Genomic DNA, 10,856 nt, shown 5'->3' with positions numbered 1-10,856 from the left:
CATTAGGCCTCACCAAAGAAGGGTTCTCAGGGTTGACAGTCAAGGAGCACAAGGCCCTGGATGTCCACTGAAGGGCCGAGGGAGGGGGCGTGGCCAGGTGGCGGAGGTCACTCTCGCACAGTCTGAGGACAGACCACACCCTTGAGGCTGGTTTCTCCCTCTGCCCTCCTTCCCAACCCACACGCCCCATCATATACCCCCAAATGCTCACCAACCCCTCATAGATCATCCCCAACTCCCACCTGCCATGCCCCCACACAGTCACACTCAGGTGCGCACACACACGCACACACAAGCACACACTCCCTCACCTGCAGCCCTGCACACACTCGGTTGCCTCTGGGGCTCAAGGTTGGCTGCAGAGTGCTGTCCGCAGTGCTGACCTCCCAGCTGCCTGGCCCTGCTCTTGTGTGTCTCTAGGAAATGCCCACCCGGATTTTTGCCTATTTAGGAACAAATTGTCTGCTTGGACATCTACCTCAAAGACAAGAGTGGGGACAGGTTTGGCCCTGCTGAGCCCCACCCACAGGGACCTCACTTCTCCTGGACCTTCCCTGCTGAGCCGGGCAGCAGGGAGGATGCCCAGGGCAGACGGCCCTGCAGCCGCTCCCAGGGGCTCCATCTGAGCAGCCTCCCCTTGCATGGCCCAGAAGGCCCGCGTGGTCCTGAATCCTCATAGACTTCTCTCTGGGAAAAGCTTTCCCACCCGGGACCCTCCTGGGGTCCTCATGTTTCTCCTTAATGTCTTCATTTGATTCCTTAAAATAACTTAATCATTTAACACTTACGCGTTTTAACTCAAGTTTTTCCTCTGGTCTGTCCCCACGTCTTGGCAGGACAGTGACCGCCTGGCTGACCTCGCTGTGTTCCCAGCATCAGCAGGGCCTGGCCAGGAGGAGCTCGCATCCCAGCAGAGAAGACATACTAATCAGGCCCCTGGCCTCCCTGGGGCTACAGCGAGCATGTGGCCAGAGCCTGGCCAGAGTCAAGACCTGGGTTTGAGTCCAGCTCTGCCCGTCTTGAAGCTTGTGACCTTGGGCAAGTCCCCTAAAGGTCTCCAGGCCAACACCACCTGCCCTGTGGGTGGTTGGGAAGATGAACTGAGATGACACGAAGCCAAGTGCCCGAGAGCACTTCAGGATGGCCCAGGGAGCGTGCGGGCAGCTGGGGGACCCAAGCTGCATGGCCAGCCCTCCAGGGCCATGTACTATTGTTACCGAGCATGGAGTGTATGTGTGCACAGAGTGGGCGGGGGGGTGTGCACAGGGCGTGGGGTGTGTGTGCACAGAGCCTGGGGTGTGTGTATGTGCACAGAGTGTGGGTGGGTGGGTGGGTGTGCATAGAGCTTGGGATGTGTGTGTGTGTACAGGGCATGGGGTGTGTGTGTGTGCAGAGCACGGGGTGTGTGTGCACAGAGCGTGCACTGTCTCCCTCCACTGTACACCCAGGCAGCTGGTGGGCACATCGCTCCTGGGGCCATGGGAGGCAGCTGCGAAGGGACCAGTCTCTTTGCTGAGACCTCCACCCACCGCCTGGGAGGAGGCATCACCACCGCTCTCTAGAGGCAGAAACTGCAGCTCAGACGGGGCGTGTGTCCCCGAGTTTACAGAAAAGCCACATCGACCGGCGTGAATGGACAGGCATTTGTTGGCTCAGCAGAGTCCAGGGTGGTGTTGATTTCTGACCACAGTGTCGAGGCCAGCTGGCTACACACCCACCCAAACTGTCCTTCCCTCTTCATATGGCCACCAAGGCACCCACCACGGCCGTTGGATTCATTCCACAGCTGCACATCCCCAGCTGACAGAGAGTGACCTTGTTGCCCCCATCCACCACACGATGATGGGTCCTGCTGGGTTACAGGTCCACTCCTGCACTAGCCATGGAGACCTTCACATGGCTGCCAGGGTCACATGCCCACCTGGAAGGTGGACATGGGGGCCAGGGTGCCACAATCACTTGGAGCAGGGAGGAGTCCCAGAAGAGGGGAAGGCTCAGTTCCCGTGGAGGGGCAGTGCCAAACCCTGAAGAAGGACTCTGGGGTGGCCTGGGGAGGGGGCAGAGAAACTTCCAGAAGCACGCTGCCCAAGTGACCAGGCAGGGAGGGGCGAGCTCGCTGCACCTGGAGCCAGGAGTGGGCCTGTGCTTGCCTCCGACCTTTTCCTCCCTTTTAAATTTCTGGAATGGTTGCCGTGGAAACTAAGAGGCTGGTGGTCAGAAGCAGCTGAGGAGGCGGCGGCGGTGTTGGGCACGGGTCAGCTGGGCCTGCTGGTGCTAGCCGGTACACCCAGGTTCTCTACCAGCCACACAAGAGGGGCCAAATAAAACTGGAACCCCAGGCTTACGGCAAGGAAAGAGTCTTTATTTCGGGTGACGTAAGCCGGGAGATGAGTGCTCTCAAATTAGTCCCGTCTCCCCGAAAGATGGGAGGTAAGGGGTTTTAAAGATTGCAAGAGAGAGCATGTGCTGGGGCTTTAGGTAAGGGAGGGGGAGCATGTGGCCGTGCTGGTTGGCACCTTCCCACCAGCCTGAATTTGGCCTTGAATACTGAGTCTTGACGTCTGGACCTTGACTTCCTGGGAAAGACAGCTCACTCATATAGTAAGGAGGCACAGAAAGACCTGATTGGTTTTAAACAACAGTTGATTATGCTGAATATGCACAGCCGCAGTTAGCAAAGCTTATCTCAAAGTTTTTGCTCTCTTCTTCTAGCCCAGGGAAGATCTTTTAACCTCTTCATGCTCGGTTTCACTGGGAGGGCCAGGTATCGACAGTTCCGGCATCGGTGGAGATCGCTCTCGGCACCCTCCCTTCACCGTCCCTGCAACCTGTGCCTTGAAGAGCCACTCAAAGCCCTGCTCCTCGGCAGCCTGAGGACTTGGTGTTGCCAAAGTCACCGAGAGGAGAGGGAGGGGCTGTGTCAGAGGTGCAGCCAGACGACAGCAATGCTGCCTGGCCAGGGCAAAGGGGTCCCCTGGGTGGTGATGACCCCCAAGCCGCCCTTTGCAGAGTTGGCGCCCAAGACCCAGGCTGGCCCGGCCTCCACCGTGGTTTGATCCGCACAGTTGCCTTAAAATGCTGAACTCGCTGTTGTATGAGTTTCCTGGGGCTGCTCTCACAAAGGACCACAAACTGGAAGGCTTTCAACAACAGATCTATTCTCTCACAGATCCAGAGGCCAGAAATCCAAAACTAGCATCACTGGGCCGAAATCCAGGTGTGGGCAGGGCCAGGCTCCCTCCGGGGCCTCCAGGGGAGGATCCCTCCTGCCTCTCCCAGCTCCTGGTGGCCGCATCACTCCAGCCTCTGCCTCTGTCTTCACATGGCCTTCTCTGTCTTGTCTCCCTTGGCCTCTTTCTTATAAGGACACTTGCCACTAGATTTAGGGCCTACCCGGGGCAGCCAGCATGGTCTCATTGCAAGATGCTTAACTTGATTACCTCTACAGAGATGCTTTTTCCAAGTAAGGGCAGCCTCTGAGGATTAGGACCTGATCTCTTTTGGGGGCCATTTTTCAGCCAACCACTGTTGTGAGCATTGAAAAGTCAAGAGATATTAATGCCACCACCCCCTCCCTCCCCACTTCTCCATCACTACCAAAAAGAAAACTTGGGTTTGGGGCTCTCTTGGTTAACTGTAGGAGCGGGCTTCTGGGCCAGCGACCAGGGCAACGTGGGAGAAGCTGCAGGAGAGGAATCCATGAGGGGAGGGCCATGACCACACCTGGCAGAATCCTGGTTCTCTGCACCCTCACAGGCATGGCAGGCCCAGGCTTGTCTCCAGGCAAGCAGGGTGCCCTTACCCCACATGATCCTCCGTTAGCAGGAAGGGGGTCCCTGGTGACCCTGGGCAGCTGGCTGGCTCCCAGCAGAGGATGTACCCCCTGGATATGGACTGGTGGGGCCAGCTCAGGGCCTGAGCACTGGCCAGACGCCCCTCTCCTGGTGGTGTGTCTGCTCCTTGCCTGCTCAGCTAAGGCCAGCCCAAGACTCTCTGCACAGGAACCTCCAGTCCATAGGTCTTGTTTTCCTGCCCCAGCTGGAAGAATCTTGGCGGGTTCTAGGGTTTTTCCTTCACATCTTTCACCTGGCAGCTGTTGGTGTCAGGAAAGCTCCGTCAACACAGCTGCACACTCCTGTGTTCTAGCATCTCGGTCGCTTCACTCTGCGCAGGGACACGCCCCCACTCCCACCAGCGCCTGCCCAGGCCAGGCACATGGGCCACCCCACGGCCAATCAGCTCAGGTAACTGGGCGGCTCTAGGCTCTAAACCCTCGAGGTGGGAAGGGATCCCACACTTATGGTAGGTGGACTGAGGGCCAGGGCCTGGCTCGGGGTCAGCTGTGGATGAGACGCGGGCAGGGGTGAGGATGTGAGGTGGCCCATCCACCAAGGACGTAATGACCCCCGGCCCCAGGCCCTGCCCCAGTGCCCACACTCTCACGCACCCTACCCCCACATGCTCAAGTGCCCTGACCCACCCGTGTGCCCCACCTCCCATGTGTCATGTGAACCATCCCCCTCATGCACCCCACCTCCCCAGACTCCTTTGCCTGGGCTTTCCCTGCCCCCCAACCCCTGTGTGCCCTGCCCCCTCCGCACCCCCCATGTGCTAGTGGGGCTCTCCTGGTCCCACAGCCCCGCCCCTTGGCGGCCCAGCCCACAATTCACCCAGAATTGGTCCCCGCGTGTCCCGACAGGAGGCACTGGGCTCCTGCCTCCCGCGCTGCTCCGCCGGGCAGTGGCCTTGGGCGAACCGTCCCCTCTCCAGCCTCAGTTTCCTCATCCCCCATGGCCGTGGCCTCCAGCACAGTCTCGCCTGGGCCAGCACCCCCACGGTCCTACAGACGCCCCTGCACTGGGGAGGGGGGTCCCCGAGAACGCCCGGAGACCCTGCACCCGCCCAATGGGCCCTGGGACTGCGCAGAGCATCTCTGATCACTCGGGAGGGGCTTGGCCCACGGGGCTGCAGTTAGGGCTCTTCAGTTGACCTCTTAGCCACCCTGGGATTGGGGGGTGCTGCCACTGTGCCCATTTCGGAAAGGCCCAGAGGGTGCAGAGGCCGACTGCATCCAGAGGAGGGGGTGTGACCCCCTTGGGGACTCGGCCCTAGGGGCACAGGGGGACCTTGGGCCAGCCACACCCAGAACCCAGCAAGCAGGTACCCGTGGGGATGGGGGTGGGTGCAGGCAGGGGACCCTACCCCCTGCTGGTGCCAGAATGAGGGAGCTCAGCCTGGTGAAGTCACCCCCAACCCAGGCACCCCCAGGGCCCTGCAGACACGTCCTCAGCCATGGGCAGCACCACCAGCATCTCCCTCCCTGCACACCTGTCTCCCCTCTTCCCCGCTGTCCCTTCTCTCTTCCAGAAATCCCTCACATCCCTCACCCTGGAGCTGGCCGAGAGACCCCTCCCAGGGAGTACATCTCCCCTCCCCCTTGATGAGGCCCTCGGTCCAGCCAGGGCTGGGGGCAACGCCTGCCTTCCTTGCTGACTCCACCCTGGGACGGGAAGGAGGGGCCGCGGGGGAGGCAGAGAGGACTACTTGGACAGGTTCTCTTTCCAGGGTATGGTTTGCAGTGTTGTGGGGAGCAGTCTTCCGTCCTTCCCCAAACTCCTGGGGGACAGTTCTCAGGGCTGGGCTGGGTCTGCAGGCCTGGTTGAATCGACAAGTGAAATTCTTATCACCATCTTACCCTAACACCTCCAAAAAAAGGCTCAGTGCTGGGTCTGCAGGCATAGCTGGATCTAGGTGCTCCAGTAACACCATCAAGACTCTCTTGACACTCTTTGCCTCTGTTCTGGCCTCACTTTCAGCCAGGCTCTCGAGGAGTAGCAGCCAGGGGGCCCTAGGGGATGAGCTGATGTCCTACCAGGCCCCAAACCTGCAGAGCTCCGTTCTATGGAGTGCCTGCACCCCCTCCCCTCCTCTCCTCCCTGCACCCTCTGCCCTTAGCCAGCTCTCTTCCTTAGCATGCCCCACCCTGCCACTGCGACCGCCACTGGCACCAGGATCTGTGTAGCAGGGATATAAATGTGCTCCAGCACCAACCATCTTTAAAAACCTCTCCCTCAACCTCCCATCCCTCGCAGCTGCCCACCCCGCCTCCCCTTCACAGACAGCCTTCTCCCGAGGTTATACCCACCATGCCCACCACTGCATCCCCCTCCTCCCCTCCCACTGGCTCTGCACCCTGGTGCAGACTCCAGCCCGTCATTGCAGGGGCCCTGGCAGCACTGTCTGCCCTCCTCCCCGCCCTCCTGCCCTTGCCCCTCAGGCGGGCGCTCCCGGGTCTCCTCCCACCTCACTGAGGCTTCCTGTCCCCAAGAAGATCAACCCTGTCCTGGCCCTGTCCCCCTCACATGTCACCCCCAGGGACTTCGCAGCCACACGTCCCTGCTCTGGGCGTCACTCCCAGAGTGCACTGGGACTCCCTGGCAGAGGCTCCCCGCCGCAGCCCCCACACGCCCCGCCCCCCTGGTTCACGCTGTGCTAATGCTGGAACTGGGGTCCCCCTACACCACACCCCACCTCACATCGGTCCAGCGCCAGGACTGCGTCCACTTTCCTCCCTCCCCACGGCCACCCCACCCTCCCGCACCTTCCTCCCGGCCCCGTCCCACCCAAGTCAGTCTCCGTGCTGGAACACAGCTTTATTGTTTCTTCTCAGTCAGTTATTTTTGCATCTTTATTGAGATATTGCTGAGGTACGGTGAACTGCATGTATTTATAGTGTGCGATTTGAGAAGTCCTGTCATTTGTGCACACGCGTGAAACCATCACCGCAATCAAGATAATGAACATCCCAGCACCCCAACTCTCCTCGTGCCCTTAGCAGTCCTCCCTCCTCCCCAGTCCCAGGCAACCACTGACGGGCTTTGTTACTAGATTACTCTGCGCTTCCCTATACTTTACATGAACGGAATCGCACGGTGGCGCTCTTTTTTGTCATGCTGCTTCCACTCATCGTTATTCTGAAATTCATCATGGTGCTCAGGTACCAACAGCTCATTCCTGCTTATTGCCGGGTGGAATTTCTTTGTCTGTATAGACCAGTTTATCCATTCACCTGCAGATGGACAACTGGGGTTTTCCAGGTTCTTAGCTACTCCAGATGAAGCTGCTGTCAACACTGGTGCACAAGTCTTTGCATGGAGTGTGCTGTGGCGGGGAGGGGTGACCACGCACATGTCCCTCGTGAAGAAACTGCCCAGGGCGGGACCCCCACAGCCCGTGGTGCTCCAGGCACCCCATCCTCCGGCATTTATTCTAACGGTGTGTGGCTGGCATCTCATTGTGCTTTTAATTTACAAACAAGCCCGTGGAGTTGCTCCCATCTTCCTCCTCAGACACGCCCTGCAGGAGAAAATCCCATCCTCCCCACTCCGCTCCACCAGGGCTTCCCACCTCCTCGGCCCAGGCCACGGCCTCCTGCTGGGCCCTCCCTTCCGCCCCCAACCTCCAGGTGGGCTCCTGGCCACTTCTCCTAGCCCAGACCCCGCTGGACCTCCTCTGGGGACTGCGTCTTGCCCACACCATCTGGACCCTGGAAAGGCACCCTGCACGTGAGGCGCTCATTGGCACTTGCTGAATAAATACATTTTATAAAAAAATAGATATATGCGTGCCCATTCTTCTCAAAAACAGAAATTCTGGCCATCAAGACTTAAAGTCCGAGGAAGCAGCCTGAACAAGAAACCAGATTTGTTTGAAACTAGGGGTGTGATTCGTCTCCCCAGCAAGGCTCTTGAGGAAACAAGGTTAAGTTCCCTTGGGCTGGTCTTTGCTGTGTGGATGTGTCCTGGGTGCAGCCCATAATGGTCCAGAAGAGGGAGAGAGGCTGCCAGCCTGTCGCTGAGGTAGGAGGGTTTGGAAAGGCTCCCTACGAATTGGAGTCTTTCTAATTGTATAACCTCCATTGTGAGAGCACGCATTGGTCGAGCACTTGCTGTACGTAAGGCACTAAGGATACAGAGGCCTCAACTGGGTCCCCAAAGCTGCTCAGACAGACAGAACATGAGACCAGAACAGACGCCTTGCAGCCTCGGCTGTCCAGGGCAGGCAGGATCTGGGCTCAGTGCAGGCCAAGGCCCTGAGGGCAGGGCTGGAGGAAGGCTGGGTGGACCTTTTTTTAAAGATAAAATTTACATTTGGAGACCACAGTCTGATAGAAGGGAAAACTACTTAACAATTAACTAGTTAACTAGTGACCGTGGATAATCATGAGATTCGCAGTAACGACAACACTCCAATAAAAGACTGCAAGTTGTCACCTGTTGAGAACATCCATCCTGAAACGGTCGCATGCCTCCTCTCATTTGGCGCCGGACCACTGAGGCTTGGGGTCGGGGCAGCTGCCCAGGCGGAGCTGAGGTCCCTCCAGGGGGGTCTGACGCTAACTAAGCTCTAGAGTCCTTCCCCCACGCTCTCCTGAGGTACACTTGACATACATCAAAATGCACAGATCTTCCCCGTCAGCCTAACTTGTACATCTGTACACACCTGTGTGACCTCCGCCCAGATCCAGACGGAGCACTTCCATCCGTCCAGAGGGCCCTGGAGCCCTCCCGCCAGCCCTCCCCGACCAGGGCGACCACGCTCCGACTCCCACCACCAGCTCGAGTTCTGCCCGTTCTTGAGCTTCACACACACGGAACCAGAGGGTGTGCAGACTTTCCTGCCCAGCTTCCTGCAGCACAGTTCTTCTCAGATTGGTCTCCATTACCGAGTGTGTTAGTAGTCCACTCCTTATTACTCCTGCGTAGCATCCCACTGGATAAATATACAACAGTTCATACCCATTCACCTTCTGATGGACACGCGGGTTGTTTCCATTTTATTCCATCACTGAGTAGAGCCACTGGGAACACTCTCGTATAGTCTCTTTGGTGGACAAAGGTACTCCTTTCTCCTGGGTAGATACACAGGTGGAACCACAAGGTCACAGGGTCGACGCACAATTAACTTTATTGGAAAGTGGCAAACAGTTTTCCAAAGTGGTTGTTACCCATCAACCAGCAAGGTGTGCGAGTTCCAGCTGCTCCACATCACCACCACCATTTGACACTGTCACTCTCTTCAATTTGAGCCAACATGGTGGGCATGTAGTGGAATCTCGCCGTGGTTTTAATTTGCATTTCTCTGATGACCAGTAATGACGAGTGCCTTTTCATTTCCTTACTGGCCATTTGTAGATCTTTTATAAAGTACCTGTTCAAGTGTCTTGTACATTTTTTATTGAGTTACCTTCTTACTACTGAGTTATGGAATTCTTTATATATTCTGGATACAAGTCCTTTGTCAGGTGTATATATGGCAAGTATTTTCCCCAAGTCTGTGGCTTGCCCTTTCACTTTCATAAGGGTATCTTTTGATGAGCATAAGTTTGTAATTCTAAAGTCCAATTTGCCAATTTTTTCTTTATAGTTTGTGCCTTCTATGTTCTTAGAAATCCCTGCCCATTCCAAGGTCATGAAAATCTTCTCCAATGTTTTCTTCTAGAAGCGTTGTAGTTTTAGCTTACACTTTCAGGCCTATGATCCATCTCAAATTAATTTGTATGTGTGGTATGAAGATGGAGTCAGGATCCACCAGCAACCTTCCTGTCTTCATTGGACTGGGGTCTTTGTCAAAAATCTAGTGACCATCACATACGGATCCATTTCTGGACTCTCTTGTTCACTGATTATGTCTCTCCTTACGCCAATACCATGCTATCTTGATTACCGTGGCTTTACAGTAAGTCTTGAAACCTGGGAGAGTAACTATCCCAATTTTGTTTTAGATTGTCTTGGCTATTCTAACTCTTCTGCAGTTTCAGTTTCATATAAACTTTTGGAATCAGATCGTCCACTTCTATGAAAACCCTGCTGGGATTTTGACTGGGACAACGCTGAATTAATTTGGATGGAACTGCTAGCTTCAAACATTAAGTCCACTCCATGAATATGGCGTTCTTCTCCATTTAGGTCTTCCTTCGTTTCTTTAATTTCAGTGTAAGGATTTCACACCTCTTTCATTATATGTATTCCTAGGTATTCCGATGATTTTGGTGGCACTGTTATTGGCACTTTTTTTACTTTCTAGCCATTTGTTGCTGGTATGTAGAACTACATCTGATTTGGGACACTGATCCTGTACCCTGCAATCTGATGACATTCACACCTCAGCTTCAGTAACGTGTTGGTTGATTCTTTCCGATTTTCTATGTACACAATCATGTCACCTGTGAATTCTTTCTTCACCTTCTTCCTTTCCAAACTTTATGTCTTATTTCTTTTTCTTGCCTTTTTGCCCGATTGGAACCACAGTACACTGGGGAATGGAAGTGATGAGAGGAGATGTCCTTGTCATGTCCCTCACCTGTCCCCAACAGCTGAACTAGTACCACCCTGCCCTCTACCCCCGAGCCTACACGAGTATCCACACTGGACTTAGGACAACTACTAGCCTGTTGTAGTGTGACACTCAACAGCAGCGAATGGTCTCGTGAGGGAAAAGGAGTGGACAGACCTGTCTCGAGTCTGCCGCCACACCTCTGCTGGAGGGATAATCTCCGTTAGCGGCAGGGTCTGTGCTTGGCTGTGAATGTCCTCAGCAGATCGCCGGGACACAGCAGGACGTGCAGAGGAGCTGAAAGTAAATCAATGCCACCTGCAGGAGTCCAAGTACAACTGTCCTTTACCAACTGACCTCATCTATTTCAGGGCAAGGACGCAGTGAAAACCAAGTATGAGTCATGCTGAGGAAGTACAGCACAACCTAATTAATAAATGATCTCGGGCATTTTCATAAGGACAGAAGACTGGAAACCATGCCTCTAGTACTTCCTGCTACAGCTCTAAAAATTCAGGTTT

This window comes from Ceratotherium simum, chromosome 21 (assembly GCF_057802395.1).
Source record: "Ceratotherium simum simum isolate JZ-2026a chromosome 21, ASM5780239v1, whole genome shotgun sequence".
NCBI lineage: Eukaryota > Metazoa > Chordata > Mammalia > Perissodactyla > Rhinocerotidae > Ceratotherium > Ceratotherium simum.
This window is presented reverse-complemented; position numbering follows the sequence as displayed.